We start from the raw sequence: 18664 nt of genomic DNA, 5'->3' as shown, positions 1-18664 counted from the left end.
TAAATAGAGAAAGCCACCTCACTTCCTAAGAAGGGCGGGTCACATGGTTGTTGGGCTAGAGATGATAACTGAGCATGTACTGAGGAATTTACAGGTGTCATGTGGTAGGTACCTTCTCCATAAAGGGAGGAAGAGGGAGGGAAGGCAGAAGGGAAGGGGGTGGGAGAAAATACTCTTCTAAGTAAGGTTTAGAAATCAGATCCTATAAGCTCAACTAAATGATTTTCCTTCTCTACTTTTTCAGTAAGGCTGCTCATACTGCCATCTAGTGAACACAAGCCCTTCTTGCAATGGAAAGTCACAAAAAATATTTCATGGGGACATTTTCAATAGACTTCAGGAAGTAAATATCCCCTGTTGTTATTATTATTGTTATTAGTAGTATTACCATTACTACTATAATAGTAGCATCCTCGAGAGTATTAAATACTGTCTATTGAGAAGATGGGAAAAATTTTTAACATAGAAAAAGTTTCTAAGTCTGAGGATTATTCTATTTGGGACTGAGCAAATTTCTAAAGCGAACACAATTAGATCATACAAGCAAATTCTACTTTCCCATAAAAGACTGAAACTCCGCTGCCTGTCTAGCAAGTTACAGCCATTTCCCATTGTCAATCAGTGTGCTGCGGAGGGCAGGGCCTCTTAACCCTGTGCTTCCCTGAGTCAGTAGCCTATTTAATCTTAAGGACCCTGTTAAGATCTGGTCACAATCCTCATATGTCTCGGCAGCAAGGCAGTGGCCTGCTGGAAAATGCTTCCCAGCCCTCACCCACAAGACATCTCTGCTCTCCTTCCCTCTTCCTCCTATCATCTTCCCTCTGTCCAAATAGCTTCGTCTTCTGCCACTATAAATTACTCCTGAAACAAGAGCGAGCAAGCAGATGCCTATCTATAAGTACGATCGATTGGTGATGCCTGCTGGGCTACAGACTGTGTAACTACAGAGTAGAGGTTATAAATATGGTGATGAGTGAATGTGATTGTAAATATGGGAAGGGTGATTCCTGGCACAGATGACTTTCAGGGTACTTTCTGTACACTTGTTATTTATCCATTCCAACTGGGCCTCTAACTGGTGTGGCTATCAAAGAGATGCTCCTCGCTCCTAAGCTTCATGATTTTCACATGCCAGCATGGTTTGCTGGGATGTCTGGTTTCCATTTCTGCAGGTTCTTCAGCTGGAGACTGTTTCTTTCTCTCATTTTTTTCTTCTTTCTTCCTTTTACTTCTCATTCCACTTCACATCCAGCATCTCATGGTTTCTATACATGGTCATTCCTACACAGTGGGTCCATGGGTTCTAAATCAGTGTTTGGTTGTTTTCTAGAAAAGCTTTTTCTTGCTGGGCACCATTGACTCACATCTGTAATCCCAGCTACTCATGAGGCTAAGACCTGAGGGTCACAGTTCAAAGCCAGCCCAGGCAGGAAAGTTTATGAGACTCCAAATACACCAAAAAGCTAGAAATGGACCTGTGGTAGAGAAAGTACCTTAAACAAAAAAGCTCTGGGATAACACCCTGGCTCTGAGTTCCAGCCTCAGGATTCCTCTCATGCCCCCTTGTCCCTCCAGAAAAGAAAAGCCCTTTTTTTTCTCTTTAAATATAACAGCTTTTCCAAAGGCAAGCACAAGATGGGTTCCAGCAACAGGAGTGAAACCCTTGGGGGTATTCCCTCACAGACACTAGATTATAGCTACTCAGCAAGCACCTCACTTATCTAAGGGGGCCTCCAGCTGCTGAACTGCATCCAACCAGGGTTTAGATACTGTGTCCAGTCAGAGTTCATCAGGGGACCTCTCAGTGCATTGTGTTGGAATTCTCTTCCTTATCTCTAATAATTAGATACTTGGAGGTGGGGGGGAAACAATACAGATTGCAAAAATCATTCTCAATCCTGCACCTGAGTGAGAACTACCACACTTGACTCAGTAGGGTCTCTCCATGGGCCAAAAGCACAAAGCAACTGATAGTTCCCATTAGCCAAGCACAGTATAGGAGGTGTGGCAGGTGGGTGTGGGAGGTTCTCTGGGTAACAGGTGTGGCCATTATGCAAATGGAAGCCGATTTTTATTTGAAAACATTGTAATTTTATGGGCCCAGGCATGTATACACGAGTTTGATGATCAAGGTGACAAAGAGAACTGAAATGTTCCTGGGAAGATAAATGATCCAACAGGCCTGGGAAACTGTACAGCAGTGGGTGTCATTTGAAGGTCAGCTAATTAACATCCAAGGTTCTGAATTTTACACGTACTCTCATGTAATGAATGGATGCACTCTTTTATTATTAGGGGATGTAGAACATAACTTCCTCAGAGCCTTCTTTTTCTAGAAGTTCCCATCTGTACTGAGTATAAGTGCTAAGAACATCTTAAGAGCATGGCAGAAGGCATGAGTCTTTTAAGTTGGATTTGGGTTGTTGTTTGACATTTGGTGTGTGATATTGGAGATTAATGTAGGGCATCTGGCTTGCTAGGCAGGCACTCAACCATTGGATTACATCCCCAGTCCTGCCTTAGTGTTTTAATTCTGAGTGGTGGAACTTCTTTTCATGTTTCTAGACAGAACCTTGATGGTAAAGTTGAGTGGCTCAAATTTACAAATCAGGATCCAAGATCCAAGACAGAGTGTCAGTGAAGAACTGACAGGATTTTGTTCAGTGAAAATAGTCTGTGACTTTCTAAAATATCCCTTCATTTAGTGCACCCTAAGACCCAAATTCTCATTTGCACATCTTATAGAAAAGGGTATTTTTAAAAATTTTATTCTTATGGTCCTGGGTTTTGAACTCGGGGCCTCACACTTGCTAAGCAAGGACTCTACCATGTCAGCCACTCTACAAGTCCTGTTGTTTTTAGTGGAAGGCTATAGGTTGGGAGCTGATAGCACCTCTAAAAACCAAAGCCCCATCCCACATGTAAAGGCTACCTTCCCTCTGGATGTAAGGATGGAGAAGAGGAAAGTAGGCTGAGAGACAAATACCTAAGGCTAATCAAACCAGGTAACAGACCCTTTCTTCAGAACCAAAGACTTCAAAATGCTTCAATGTCAATGACCAAACAAGAGAACACTGTACTTCTCTATTGGCTCCTAGAAGTTATAAAAAAAAAAAAAAGTCTTCTATCTGGGCCTTTTCCATTTGCTCAGCCACAAATCCCAGACCAAAAAAAAAAGGGAGAGATCAAAGGTGGCTTCACCCTATAGAGATCCTGAGAGCAAATCTCAAAATACCCAGTATTCAGACAGACAAGTCAGAAAAACTGCCTCAATTTTTTCCTTCCAAAGGATTGCCAGTCCTCCAGACTCTGGGACAGACAATTCCTCTCTTAGCTGCAAAGACTTTTCAGCAATAATCCTGAAGCCCAGGAAAGGCTAGAACCCACTAACAGTGGTCTTCTCTAAAGAGGTGTGTCTATTGCTTAACATGCCTGACTAGCTGCTATATTAAACCAAACACTGGACACTTTTATCTTTTGTTACAAGAGTGAACTAGATTCCACTTTCATTTTAAAACCACTCAGCTTAATGGTTCCTTAGTTTATTTTCCTTGTTAACCACACAACATACCATCATCACATCCACAAGAACCTTTCTGTACTTTCTGTACCATCTTTTCTTCTTCAACTGTATATACAGAACTTGCTTAAGGAAATATCATTATTCACTTTGCACAGTGAGAATAAGCTCAGGTAAGGAGTTTTTAATCTTATGAAGCCACATAAACTGTTCTAACTTGTTAGGATAATTGTATATCATTCTTAAAGTACACAGTTTTGAACAACAGAAAGTCTAACTAAGTTGGGCACTGGCTCAGGTCTGTAATCCTGGCTACTCAGGAATCTCAGGATTATGGTTCAAAGCTAGCTCAGGCAGAACACTCCATGAAACTCTTATCTCCAATTAATCACCAGAAAACTAGAAGTGGCACCATGGCTCAAAGTAGTAGAATCCTAGTCTTGAACAAAAGAGCTTAGGGACAGAGCCCAGGCCCTGAGTTCAAGGACCATACCTGATAAAATAATAATAACAATAATGAACACTCACTCTTGTGACCTAATTGTTTTTATGAATTTATCCCAAAGAAATAAATTGTTATGACCTGAAGGTTTCACTACAGTAATTATCTAAAGTGACAAAGAATTAGGCTCTTCATTATTAAAGTGGTTTATACTGGGTAGTACATTAATATCATCAAGCATTATATATCAAATGCAAATGCTTTATAAATGAGTGGAAATCCTGATACCTCCAACGCAGTCTTCCAAATGAAAATTAAACCATATAAGTGAAATGTAAATTAAATAAAGTACATTTGGTAATTATAGTATATAGGTTACTTGGAAATAGTTGAATTTAACAAATAGATATAAAATACATGTTAACATGCTAGGGAAAATTAACGTTGTCATAGTTCACAAGATATTGGTCAAACTAAGATACCTCTCTTTTATTTGTAATTTTATCGGAATTTCAAAGCTTTACTAATCTGTGTGTGAGTGCACATGTGTGTGGATGCCAGTACTGGGACTTGAACTCAGGACATGAGTGCTGTCCCTGGGAGCTTCTTCCCTCAAGGCTAGTGCTCTGCCACAGCTCCATTTCTAGCTTTTTGGTAATTAATTGGAGGCAAGACTCATGGACTTTCCTTCGTGGGCTGACTTTGAACCACGATCCTTATATTTCAACTTAAAGAAGTAGAATGATAGGTATGAGCCAATGGTATCTGCCACATTTCTAAATCATAATGAAGTCCACTGATGGAAATGGAAGAAGTGCTAGGGATTATATACCAGAAACAAAGTATGTCAACGGGATCAATACCCATTGAATCTATCTAAAATAGACTGTGGCAACTAGCAATTACGTTTAAAGACTCACGGAAGAATCTAAAAAGCAAATCCATTCAACTTATAAGCAATAAACTAATCACATGGTCCTTAAATTAAAATTCTTAGAGGCCACCATAAATGATAAGTTTAATGACATGGTAAATTTTACTAGTCAAAGCTAACTCCTTGCTATTTGTGGTTGTACACTATGGCTGGGTGTGCTTTCGCTTTCTCTCTCTCTGTCTCTCTGTCTCTCTGTCTCTCTCTCTCTCTCTCTCTCTCTCTCTCTCTCTCTCTCTCTCTCTCTCTCTCTCTCTCTCTCTCTCTCTGTGTGTGTCTTTCATTTTTTTCTCAATCTCTTTCTCCTCTCTCAACTCTAAAGGGTTAGGGACAAGTTTTACCATTTGGGGGTTCTCAGCCTGTCCCAATGGACAGCCAGGCAAGGCAGAAGGCGTAGCTACCACAAGGCGTGAGTACATGGGCTTGTGTCATTTCCCATGCCTCTATCCAAGAACAGGCTGTATTGAAGCACTGCGTCTGAATGCATCTATTATGCCTATCGCCATTGACTTCTCCCACTCAGTCTTAACACTGGCTCAATTCACCTCCCTTGGCTACAATCAGGACCATCAACTGGGGTGGAGGCTCTTAGGTAACACTATGAGTTGGCATCATGGAGGTGGCTTCTCAGGTGCGGCTCATGCACCACACCCCAATAACTGACAATCTTTGTCAACAACTTTTCAACTTGCTTTATCTCATTGGCTGAATGAAAAGCACACCGATGGAATCTGACAGGGAGAGGTCAGCACTCTTCCTTCAGAAGAGGATGCCCAAGCATCCACCCTTATGAATGGCAGCTACCTCGAAGGTGCACCCGCAAACGCCCTCATGTTAACCAGCTTCCTGCTTTAAAATGGTCACTCCCCCCCATCTAAACTACTAGCCAGAACGCAGGAAGTTAATGGCCCCAGCCTATAATTCTAGCTATTCAAAAAAGTCATTAAGAGTTTTACTTCTAATTAACCAACAAGAAACTAGAAGTGGAACTATAGCTCAAATAGTAGAGCAAAAGCCTTGAACAAAAAACTAACAAGGGAAAGAACATGAGGCTGTGAGTTCAAGCTCTACTATAAGCACAATACATACTCTACATATATATATATACACATACAAACATACATATATACATATACATGTATACATACACATACATACATACATACATACATACATACATACATGCATGCATGCATGCATACATACGCCAGTAGAGATTTTTAAAAATTACTTAATTTTAGTTCTTTAAGAAAAAGACACAATGGGCCGGGAGTTTGGCCTAGTGGTTAAAGTGCTTGCCTAGCATGCATGAAAACCCGGGTTCGATTCCTCGGTACCACATACATAGAAAAAAAGCCGGACGTGGTGCTGAGGCTCAAGTGGTAGAGCTCTAGCCTTGAGAAAACCCAAGGACAGTGCTCAGGCCCTGAGCTCAAGCCCAGGACTGGCAAAAAAAAAAAAAAAAGAAAAGAAAAAGACACAAATATTGATAAGGAAAAATTGGCCCAGTATTTTGTAGAATGTGATGTACACTAAATAAAGCTATTATTGTTATAATTTTGAAAGCTTTACTCTTTTCCTCAAAGATTTCACAATGTTGGATAAATTACATGTATGTACATAAACACGCACACACACCAAACGTTGTAACAGACAACCAGGCAAGAGAACACAGGTTGCTAAGGTGATTGGGCATGCTCAATCTAATTTAAATACTATATTCACTTTTGTGGTTTCTTCTTTGTCTGCATCCTTGCCGTTCCACCATATTTCTTCCTAGCATGGTAAGTTGGGAGCATAAGGGAAGGAAATGATTAGAAGGGTAGCTCTGGAAGGTCCTAGAATTCCTCCAATGGCTGAGAGAGGAGGGCTGGGCTCCAGGGCGAGGTGAGTCGTATGTCCAGGTATATGCTGGTGATGTAACTGTGTGGAAGCAAGGCTGTGCACAAGAACCAGTGGCCCCAGGAGAGGCACCAACAGAACCTGTGCTTAGCAGGCACAGCCATCTGTTGTCATGTGGATTATGTTAGGCCAAGGTCAATCTCCCTGTCATGTTGAATGACCTTGACAACACATTACTAGTCAGCAGTCTAAGACCAACTGTTAAAGAATGATCATGGACACTCGTAAGATTAGAATTCAATTGCAAGCCCAAAACACATAAAAACTTGAGTGGACAACCAGTTTCCTCTTAGATTGTGTGTGCATGTGTGCTAGTCTTGGCACTTGAACTCAGTGTCTAGGTGCTGTGTCTGAGCATTTTTTCATTCAAGTCTAGTGTTCTACCACTTGAGCCCCAGTTTCACAGTCTCAGACTTCCCTGTCCCAGCTGGCTTCAAACTGTAATCCTCAGACCTCAGCCTCTAAGTAGCTAGAATTACAAGTATGAGGCTCAGGCACCTAAATGTTCTTTTAGGTTTCAGCTAATTATCTGAGACTTTGCTTCAAAGACATTTTCTCTCTGTTTTTATTCCACAGAAGAAGAGATTTTGGAGTTTTCCTCCCCATGTTTAACACTATGATTGTGTTTATAATTACACTTTATCTTGGGCTAGCCCAAGGAGAAACTTTCAGACTACACAAATTAGGTAAATCCTTTCATTTCCAAATTAACTATCAGAGTAAAATCCCTGTCTATGACCCCACCTTTATAGAACCTGTAACACAGGTTTTTATTGTGACCTGATAAATATCCACTCTCCTCTTTTCTTAAAATTTCCTTCTTCCAAAAACAATTTTTTTTTTCAAATTGACCTCTGCCCAGGCAAGGGCTCATTTAAGATTCAGAAAGGACAAATGGCAAATAGGGGGTAGTATTTCACTATTTGAATTTATCTGGAAATAATAACCAACTACATCATCTGTGTTTTCTAAATCCAAACTCTTGTGCAATGTCACTTGGGGACAGGGTGAAGTCAGGGACATTCACAATAAAGGTCAAAGTAGTTAAAGGTGACTAATGAGCAGGGAGTTTAGCCTAGTGGTAGCGGGAGTTTAGCCTAGTGGTAGAGTGCTTGCCTAGCATGCACGAAAACCTAGGTTTAATTCCTCAGTACCACATTCCTAGAAAAAAAGCTGGAAGTGGTGCTGTGGCTCAAGTGGTAGAGCACTAGCCTTGAGAAAAGTTCAAGGGCAGTGCTTAGGATAAAAAAAAAGTGACTTGTATACAGTGTCTAGTGCTGTACTTGCTCTGCCATTTAATCTAACAGTCTACCAGCCTACAGCCTGAAGCTTCCACTCACTGGAAAGGAACACACACACACACACACACAGATTCAATGGAAAAAAATAACACACACACACACCCAAACCTAGACAAACAAAATGCCAAGTTCAAAATAATATTGTATACAAGTCAACAGCTAGTGCATTTCTTCTATTAATGATAGACTCTAAGTAAAAAAAAAAATTTTCTGCTCCAGAACTCAAAGAAGATAAAGAAATTATTTGGAGGGCCGGGAGTTTGGCCTTATGGTAGAGTGCTTGCCTAGCATGCACTAAGACCCGGGTTCGATTCCTTGGTACCACATACGTAGCAAAAAGCCAGAAGTGGTGCTGAGGCTCAAGTGGTAGAGCCCTAGCCTTGAGAAAAGTCCAGGGACAGTGCTCAGGCCCTGAGCTCAAGCCTCACAACTGGCAAAAAAAAAAAAAAGAAATTATTTGGATTGATGTAGGAATTGCTAAGAATAAAGAATGTCAAAAGCTGATGCAATGTTGCCCTACAGAATTGGAGTCTACAAGCATCAAGAATGAATTGTACATTATCCAACAATTAAAAAAGAAGAATGAGTTGTACAATATAATTCTTCAACTATAGACCATACACAGAAACTTCTCTGAGAATATCTGGCTGAAAGACCACTCAATGATCCATGATCAGACTGCTTTCAGCCAAGACCTTTCCCTGCTGCAAAGATAATTTACACATCTGCAGAGCTAGGTCAGCCAACCATGTTTAAACTGCAAACACCGGGACACCAGGCGCTGATGGTCAGGATTTCACCATACAGACACCTAATGCCACTCAAGTTAAAGTGCAGGAGTAAGGAGAAGAATGTGGAAATAACCTCATAGGGACACTGTTGTGTCAGCAAAAGCAGAAATAACAAGAATGTTTCAGAAACTAGATGAACCTTCACAGGCACAGGCCACCCCACCCCCAGTGACTTGCAACTAGACCTGGCCTCCTAATAGCACATTTATCCATTGCTGAAATTCATCATTCATTCACCTCTCAATAGCGCCACCCACTGGAGGACACATCTTTAACAATAGCCAAACCATACCAAACGTATAGAAAAACTTTTCTTTAGTTCAGTGTCATTATTAAAAAATTAGTCAGGCTGGGCTGAGAGTTTTTCCTAGGGTAGAGTGCTTTCCTAGCATGCACTAAGACCCGGGTTCAATTCTTTGGTACCACATATATAGAAAAAAAGCTGGAAGTGGTGCTGAGGCTCAAGTGGTAAAGTTCTAGCCTTGAGAAAGTCCAAGGACAGTGCTCAGGCCCTGAGCTCAAGCCACGACTGGCAAAAAATAAAACATTAGTCATGCTATTTTTATACATTCTACAAACTAACCATCAGAACCCCATTCAACATTTTAATATACAAAATGATCTGTAGTTTTGAATCAAAGTTTAGAGAATTTTTAAAAATCTTATAAATTCTACAATTCATGGTATCTCCAGATGTTCCACAATCACAAACTAATTTAACAATTTAATATCTCAGAGTACTTCTGGCTAACTTTAATTCTCAGGCAGGGCTGGTTTCCATCTCAAAATGAAAATTCTATGGTTTAGGTGGAGGATTTAGAGACTTATAAGGTCCAAAAAGAAATCACAACTCAGACATTTTAATCATCCATCCTCCTGGTTCATGATTTACCCCCTAATTCCCATCAGAAAAATGAATAAAGTTTTGAAGAACGAGTTAATCTCAATGTAAATCTCCAGCCAGCCTCTGTCAATCATGTTAGCCTTTTCCCCCTAGTTAGCCTTTTTCCACTTCCTGCCAGAAAACTACACTATGATTTAATTGCTTTGTGACTTCACAGTTTATTAAGAGGCAGAAAAACATAAAGAGCTAAAACAAGGAGATAAGCCCATTGTCATAAATTGTCCCCTTCAGCAATGAAACTTGCCTCTTAGCATAATAAGGCAGGCACTGGGAAATGCCTGCAACAAGTGCAATCCTGCCCTAGTCCCCGACCTTACAGATCTCTGGGCTGCAGTGCCATCCATCAGAGCCCAGGGCACTCAGCTGAACACTTGGGAAAGCCAGTGTGAAGGGCACAGCCAGGGGTCATTCACCCTCCAACCTCATTCACTTAGCTTCCACTCTCAAGGAGCAAAAAAACCCAGAGAAGAACCACCAGAGCCAAAGCGATGAGACATTATGACCCGACAACACCCGATTTTCTCAGAAATCCAACTATGAGAAATCACAGATAATGTTCACCCTCAGAACCTACCAGCAGAACCCCCTCCCCATCCACTCACTTCCAGTGCAAGAGCCCACCCCTTCCTTTCTTTCCCTCTGCAGTGAGCTAGGAATCATTATCAGATTATACCACATTCTGGAATGTGCACCAGAGGCTCCTGCCCTCATCCAGTGAGTTGCAAAAACCAAGGAGTTTAGTGTCTTAAAGCCCTGGGAAAACATCAGTTGGTGGCTTCTCTCTCTGAAGCTGCCAACCAAGAAACAAAGGCTTCGAGTGTTTCCTAAGCCACCACTGATGTGAACAAGAAAGCAAGTCTGCTGCTATTTTGAAAGCCATGCAAGAACATAGGTAGGAGTCTGTGTGCGTGTGTCAGTGTGTATGAGAGGAGAGACTGTGTGTAGAAGTGTATGCCGGTATGTGTATGTGTATGGGTGAGTGTGTTCACGTAAGCCCAAAATGCCCACAAGTTCAGAAAGTGTAGATATAAAAGTAGGCATTGAGGGCTGGGAGTTTGGCCTAGTGGTTAAAGTGCTTGCCTAGCATGCATGAAGACCCAGGTTCGATTCCTCGGTACCACATACGTAGAAAAAAGCCGGAAGTGGTGCCGAGGCTCAAGTGGTAGAGCTCTAGCCTTGAGAAAGTCCAAGGACAGTGCTCAGGCCCTGAGCTCAAGCCCAGGACTGGCAAAAAAAAAGAAAGAAAGTAGGCATTGATTGTAATTAAGGAAGGAAATCGGAAGGTGCCATGTATTTAGCAAGGGACTTATATTACTTTTTCTTTCCTTTTCTTTTTTAGATGCTAGGCCAAGACTCAAACTTGGTACCTGCTGCTTTTGCTCCTTGGCTAGGAATCTCTCAATGGAGCCACACCTCTACCCCTAAGGACATGTGTTACTTTTGCCATTAACTTTAATACTTAAAGTTAAAATATGGCGGACAGTCACCAATATTTTCCAAATCAAGTATTCATGACACATGGTTACCATTGTAATGCTGTTCCACAGCTAGGGGCAAGAGGCAGCTTAGGAAAAGTCTTCCAGTCAATTAGGTTGCTGGTATTTTCCAGTTCCAATGATTTAGAAAAAAATGGTAAGCAGAATTATTGAAAACTACATTGTCTACAATTTCTAGCACGTTTAGCAGCATTAGATACAGAGCCAGCGGTCCGTTACATGCTTTCATTCCTCTTAGACGCCAAGGCCCAGGTGTATCTCTTGTGACAACAGGGCAATGTACTCCCCTGGAATTGGGCCCAAGTGCATGAATAGTTTCTATATTTACTTTTGGTAGAGCAGATTATCTAGGGAGAATGAATAAATTGAAATCAATATTACAGTCTTCAAGGATGTAACTTGAGTTGGCCACTGCTAAAAGAACTACAAAAATTGGTCAGGTCGGGCACGGTGGCTCACGCCTGTAATCCTAGCTACTCAGGAGGCTAAGATCTGAGGACTGAGGTTCAAAGCCAGCCCGGGAATTACAAAGCTGTGAGACTCTTATCTCCAATTAAGCATTAGAAAACAGGAAGTGGGGCTGTGGCTCAAGGGTAGGGAGGGCTGTAACCTTGAGCTAAAGGACTCAGAACAGCACCCAGGTCCAGGAGTAGGGCGGTAGCCTTGAGCTGAAGAGCTCAGGGACAGTGCCCAGGCCCAGAGTGCAAGTCTCAGGACCCATACACACACAAGAAAAGTCAGGCATGATGGCACACACCTGTAATCATGATTACTCCACAATCAGAGATGAAGACTTCACCATCCAGGGGGAAAAATAGTAAGACTCCCATCTCCACAAGTAAGCCAGGTATGGGGTTAATGGATACCTGTAGTTCTGGCTACCATAAGACTTTGTAGGACAGCCTCAGAACTAAAATTTAATTATTTGGATGACAGCTTTAAAAAAAAAGAGAAAAAAGGCTGGGCCAGGGGATACAAGCAAGCACAAGGTGCTAGTTCAATCCCTACACCACAAGCGGAAGGGGGGGAGGCGGGGAAGAGAGAAAAAGAGGAATGAATTACAAAAATCGTGATTTGTTACTCAGAAGTTGAAATTAAATTTTCCCCATCTCAAGCTATGATACAAATACAACGTATTTACAAATACAAAAAGAAATCAGAAAACCATGTTAAGAAAAAGTAGGAAAAGCATTTCTGGACAATACAGTAGTTGGCATGTCGCTCTTACTTCACTCCTTCCCCCCATCCTCCGTTATTTCACTTCTTCTGTTAAAAACTATACCCACTCCTCGCAGTTGAAGGCTTGCAAGAAACAGGAAAAAGAAGCAAGCAAATATGACCCATAACTGGAGGGAAAGGGTGACAGTGCAGGTGGGCCTGCAGAGCAAGGCGCCTTCAAGATAGGAGAAGCAATAGCAGCTGAGGCTCCAGCACAATTAACCCCTCGCTCCTCTCTGCACCTCAAGAGAGGGGCCAGCAGAGAGAGGACTGCAAGTTTACCAGTAGGAAAAGGGAAAGTAGCTGGCTCAATGGAGTAGGGCTGGTGAACAGGAAGCCCCGGGGACTCCAAGTACTGGGTTCTGCAGTCCTCACCCCAGAAGTGACTCTCTGAGGACTCAGCTGCACGTGTGTGTGTGTGTGTGTGTGTGTGTGTGTGTCTGTCTGTCTGTCTGTCTGTCTGTCTGTCTGTCTACACACCCATACACTCATCCCAATCCCAAGCAAAGGAAGAGCACGTGCAGAAGCCCAGGGTCAGAAGAGATCAGCATGTTCCCTGAACTGACAGCAGGCCAAGTGCTGGAACACAGTGTTCAAGGACAAGAGGTGGAGCTGGAGAACAGGGCGCAGCTGGATCATGTGCAGGCAAAGGCATGACGGGATGGGTCATACCTGAATGAATGCAATACCCGGTGATGGGAAAACACTAGGTGGGTGGGGGGGGGGGAATGGATGCTACAACCTTGTTTCCTCATTAGTGTGCACACACATCATAAAGGGAAAGACTAGACTGCCTAACATGAAATATTCACAGACATTCTGAAGGTCAAAAGTGGCTAATGCAAATTTAAAAGGTTATTTTTCAAGGTCAGGAACCGCTAAAGCAATTTTTTGAGTATCTTTTAAAAAGATGTTTTAAAGATGGTCTAAAAATATTGTCAAATTAGAAAGAGAAAAGGCTAGCAGACTTCTAGAGAAATAGACATGGGGTAAAAATACAAAAATCTACAAAAGAAGAAATACAAATTGCATATGAGAAATTTCTTCTGTCTATAAAACTCAATACTTTGCCTATTCATTGTTGTTCTTTTTATTTATTTTCATTATCTTTAGGAGTTGTACAAAGGAGTTACCACTTAACAAAACAGTTTATAAGTACAATATATTTTGACAAATGTCTCCCTTTCAACATTTTCATCTATCCCTTATTCCTGTCACCCCTGCCCCCACATTTCTTAATTTTGTTGGGTAGATATACTGGATTCTTAGCTGCATTCTCCCCTTCTTCTCTTCCACCCTCTCCTTGACCCTACCCCATTCCCTGGTATTATATTTTCCTAAAAGTTGACTTTGTTTTTCTAAGGAATTGACTATTATTAAGGTTATTATATGTTAATTTTTATTGTTATTATAAAACTGACGTATAGAGGGGTTACAGTTATGTAAGTCAGATAAGGAGTACATTTCTTTTTAGACAATGTCACCCCTTCTCTTGCTCTCTCCCAATTTTTCCCTCCCAGGAATTATATTGAGTTCTTCCTGAAATCTACTCTTTCCTTCCCTTCCCCTTCCCCTTCCCCTTCCCCCTTCCCTCCTTTCTTCCTTCTTTCCTTCCTTCCTTCCCTCTTTCCCTTCCTCCCTCCCTCCTTTCTTTCCTCCCTCCTAGTACTGGGGTTTAATCTTGGGTTGTTGTTGCTTATTTTCAATGTTAAGAGTATGGGGAAACAAACATCTTGCCTGTTGTAGGAAGAGTGTAAACAGGTTCAGTAATACATGCTAAAAAGTCCTTCCTAATTTTTTAATTAAAAAAAAAAAAAAACTTAAGGTCGGGCACAGTGGCTCACGCTTGTAATACGAGCAATTTAGGAGGCTGAGATCTAGGGATCAAGGTTCAAAGCCAGCCTGGGTACAAAAAGGACCTGGGACTCTTAATCTCCAATTAACCTCTTAAGCTCAAGAATAGAAGTTAACTTTATTTTTTATCAGTAAATATTTTGTACTTAAAAAATAGAGATCAGCATAGATATCCAAAGAGAGATGTGTTATAAAAACAGTACAATCTTCAAATAAAATCTTCATTCACCTTTTATTTTTCCCCTGGTACTGAAGTTTGAATTTGGGATCTCATGGCTGGTTTACTTGCTTGAGGCTAGCAGTGTGCTACTTGAACCATACATCTAGCCTTGCTTTTAGGTGGTGAGATAAATATAGTCTCACAGACTTTCTGCCTGGGCTAGCTTCAAACCACAGTCCTCTAGATCTTAGCCTAAGTAGCTAGGGTTACATGGGTAAGCCACTGCTACCCAGCTTCCAATAAGCTTTAAAAATTACACAGTAGGCCAGGAGTTTGGCCTAGTGGTTAAAGTGCTTGCCTAGCATGCACGAAGACCTGGGTTCGATTCCTTGGTACCACATACATAGAAAAATGCCGGAAGTGGTGCTGAGGCTCAAGTGGTAGAGCTCTAGCCTTGAGAAAGTCCAAGGACAGTGCTCAGGCCCTGAGCTCAAGCCCAGGACTGGCAAAAAAAAAAAAAAAAATTACACAGTAGCTGGGCACGGGTGGCTCACACCTGTAACCCTAGCTACTCAAGAGGTTGAGATCTGAGGATCATGGTTGGAAGCCAGCCCAGGCAGAAAAAAATCTCCAATTATCACAAAATGCCAGAAGGCCATCTTTCCACAGGCAGCTGAAGAGCCCCCCCCCGCCCCGCCCCTTCCTGAGCTGGACCTTGTGCCTGTCTCATGCTGAGCCTATGAAGCAGAGATATCCTGATGTTGCAAGTATCTGCCAAAACACAATCAGCACCCTCTGGAGGGCAGGTGCTCTGTCACAGATCTGTCCAGCAGAGCCCAGGTAATACCTGGGGCACAATAGATCCAAAACAGATGTGCTAAAAGAGTTTCCCTTTCTAGATATAACACCCAAAGAGATGACCTACCTTTCTACACATATTTTCTTCTTTCTCTATTTAGCTGCTAAGTCTTCAGCCTTTGCAACGTTCCTTTCTACCTCAAACCCACAGCAGCTGGACCTGTATTCTCCATCTTGTTCTTCCCTTTTGGCTTAGAGAAAGCATGCTTCCTAATTCAAACATTTAATTTTCTGAGAGTTCCCAATACAAAGAAATGTGTAAGGTGAAGCGTGTACCAAAGACCCACACCTGATTACTGCACACTACATACATGGACATGTCACAAAGGCATTATATCAATTAAACAAATGAAGTCCTCTTCGATGATCGCCCCGTGGGCAATGAGATCCTAGACTCATAGTGTCTCTTCCTTGCTGTCTAAATTTCCCACCCACTGGATGCCACCTCAGTTTTATTATGACCACATGTCCTTGTCCAATTCTGCTGGGCCTGCCAAGTAACAGCTCTCTTTGCTCTTTTCCAGCACATCCCTGGACCTGGCAATGTTACACCTTTTACCAGTTTAGCTCAGCATTACAGCAACAAAGCACCAGAGTAAGCCCAAGTAGAAAGCCCAGATCACACCCCACCTCTGCCCATGGCCATTTTCATGACCGTAAAGTGAGCAAGTCCTTAATCCTCCACATCAATTTCCTCCTCTGTAAAACCAGATTAATAGCAACTGGTCCACCTCCTTCACAAGTTCTGAGTGGGGAGCCAATGAGCCTGTCTGTGGGAAACAGCCCTGGGAGACATAAAGCTTTCTGCTGTCCTAGCTACTCCTGTCCCATGCTCCCTCCAATGACCTTGGCCTGTCTTTAGGCAAGGTTAGTTACTTGTGGTCTTCAGGTTGGTCAGTTAACGCTAACAATATGACAGTCTCCACGTCTTAGTGTCTTCTATGATTCCATTTCATCCATTATGGGCATAATCGTATTTCATTCAAAACAAGCCTACCTTCTGCTATTTAATTACATGAGCACAGACCTTCTGGAAGACAGTAGTAGCCAGAAATGATTGAGCCTGTGCCATCAAGTACTATATATGATTTATTATTACTTATTTCCATCTTACTGCCAGGGAAACAAAGGCACCAGATCACAGACATGATTTGATCTCAGGCATCTCATTCAAGGATCCTTGCACATGGTCCCATAACTTGAGTGACAGAGCCAAGTTTGAGATGGAAAAGAGAAAAATATGTAAGATTGTCATGGCCACCAGAGTAAGGGTGGCACAGCTCTGACCAAGACCATGCAGGCTCTTTGAAAACAAATAGCATTATTAAGATGAGTAACTCCAAGTGCCACTTGGGGCCAAGAACCAACAGGCACTTCTCTGTCCCATGATACCACATAGCAGAATGCATAGAAACCCATGGGCTAGAGTCCCATTGACCCAGCAGTGCCAGCTGTGGTAGCAATTCATCCTAGAGAAATAATCATGGATGTCCACAATGAAAGTTTATGACAATGTTGTGTCTAAAAGAAGAGAAACATTGGAAATGTAAGCACTAAGAGACAGGGTAGAGAAACCACTCATGGCATATCCGTAAACATTATGTGATCATGTAAAGTATCAATACAGTAAAAGAGGGAATTAGCATTTTGTTAAATAAAAGAAGGATGCAATCATTTATTGGTGTGGAATTCAGTGTCTGACAAGTTCCAAGTTCTCAGTGGGTTTAGCAGCTGTATGAGCACGGGAAGTCATTCAATTTCTCTGATTCTCAATTTTCTCTTGTGCAAATGGGGGTAGAAACACCAACCCCAAAAGGGCTACGTGAATAAAGTAACATATATTCAGTGACTGGTACAGAGCCTGAGACAGGGTATGTATGCGATAAGTAATCATTTGTAAAAAAGAAAAAGAAAAAATAATAGGCTGAGAGTATTGCCTAGTGGCAGAGTGCCTGACTAAGCATGCATGAAGCCCTGGGTTCAATTCCTTGGTACCACATACACAGAAAAAAACAAAAATGGTGTTGTGACTCAAGTGGTTGAGTGCTAGCCTTGAGAAAGCCCAAGGATAATGTCCAGGACCTGAATTCAAGCCCAGGACTGGAAAAAAAAAAGTAAATTATTATGTACACACATACACACACAAACTACAAAACCAGGGAAAATAATGCAGTGAAATTTGAACACTGATTCTTTCTGGAAGTGGAAAAACACATTTTTTTTTCTTTTAGCTATCTACTTTTTTAAGACTTTGTTTAAAAAATGCCAGCAGCAATAGTTAAATATCAAAATTTTTCAGGTAGACTAAATAGTATTTCCTCCCCTCTTTGATCTATTAACATTTCCTGATGTCATCCAGACTATGCATATTGTATTTAAGGAAAATGACTGTTTTTATGGATTTAAATGAAGGGTAATACATTCCACCTTTATTCCTCAGAGTAAAAAAAACAAAAACAATAAACTGCTCGTTTCACCTCGTAATAGTCTTTTCTGTACTCTTTTACCTTTGCAGAGTCAGGTCACTCTGAGGGGGGATGAGGGGGGGAGAAGCAGCAAGAGAAGAGAATGGATGGATGCATATCTTTTGAAATCAATTAAAGGAGGCAAACACCACAACTTCACAATGGTAAAGGGTGAAAAGCACGCACACATTACCTTAACTCTGCAAGGTCAGAAATCACTGCAACAAGTATTTCAGCTCCCAGGGCAATTTCCTCATGTGGTCAACAGGTGGAAGTAACTGAATAGTCCTGCTGTATTTCCATAGAGTGCCAATCATTCTGAAAGCAAAAAGAATCTCATTGAGGGAAATGTGATGGCTTACATTCCTTTCCTCAGACACACTGCAGAAGGGAATCAGAGACAACCATGCAATTTAGAAATGAAAGCACAGCTAGCTATGCCACGTTTCATCTTAGAGGCTGGGGAGGCAGGCCAGAAAAAAAGGGAACTGAGGACATTGCAAACACCAGTCTCAGTTTTAGGTAAAAGCTAATTGCCTGTGTTCCTAGCATATCTAACAACCCACAGTCATTTCCCAGAAAAACACTTGATCCCTCACAGCCTTTCACCTTCAGTTCTGCTACTATTCTCCTATTCTGGGTGTCTGCTGTGACAGACACAAGTCAGTTCATGCATACCACCCAACCTTCACATTTGGCTGTCATTTTTGTGAGGGAAAACTGTCTTTTCTATCCGAGTGTGTTGCTTAAAAGTCCCTGCTTTGGCCCAGTGGCTTGGCTCTTGTTCAGGAAAAGTGGAACTGTTTAAGGATAAGGAAAAGC

General features: G+C 41.7%; 1 protein-coding gene across 3 annotated transcripts in view; it reads right to left on the bottom strand.

The window, feature by feature from the left end:
• The window catches only part of Kank1 (KN motif and ankyrin repeat domains 1), a 101555-nt gene extending 83380 nt beyond the window's left edge, over positions 1–18175 (bottom strand). For 2 of the 3 annotated variants that reach the window (XM_090329691.1, XM_090329692.1), the window contains exon 1: positions 18036–18174. The gene's annotated coding sequence lies outside the window, so the exon portion shown is untranslated. Of the gene's footprint in view, positions 1–18035 lie in introns of all 3 variants that reach the window. The other variant, XM_090329693.1, reaches the window with a different exon arrangement.
• Between the last annotated feature and the right edge of the window lie 489 nt (positions 18176–18664).

Source organism: Megascapheus bottae, chromosome 3 (assembly GCF_031878675.1).
Source record: "Megascapheus bottae isolate mThoBot1 chromosome 3, mThoBot2.hap1, whole genome shotgun sequence".
NCBI classification, from domain to species: domain Eukaryota; kingdom Metazoa; phylum Chordata; class Mammalia; order Rodentia; family Geomyidae; genus Megascapheus; species Megascapheus bottae.
This window is presented reverse-complemented; position numbering and strand designations above follow the sequence as displayed.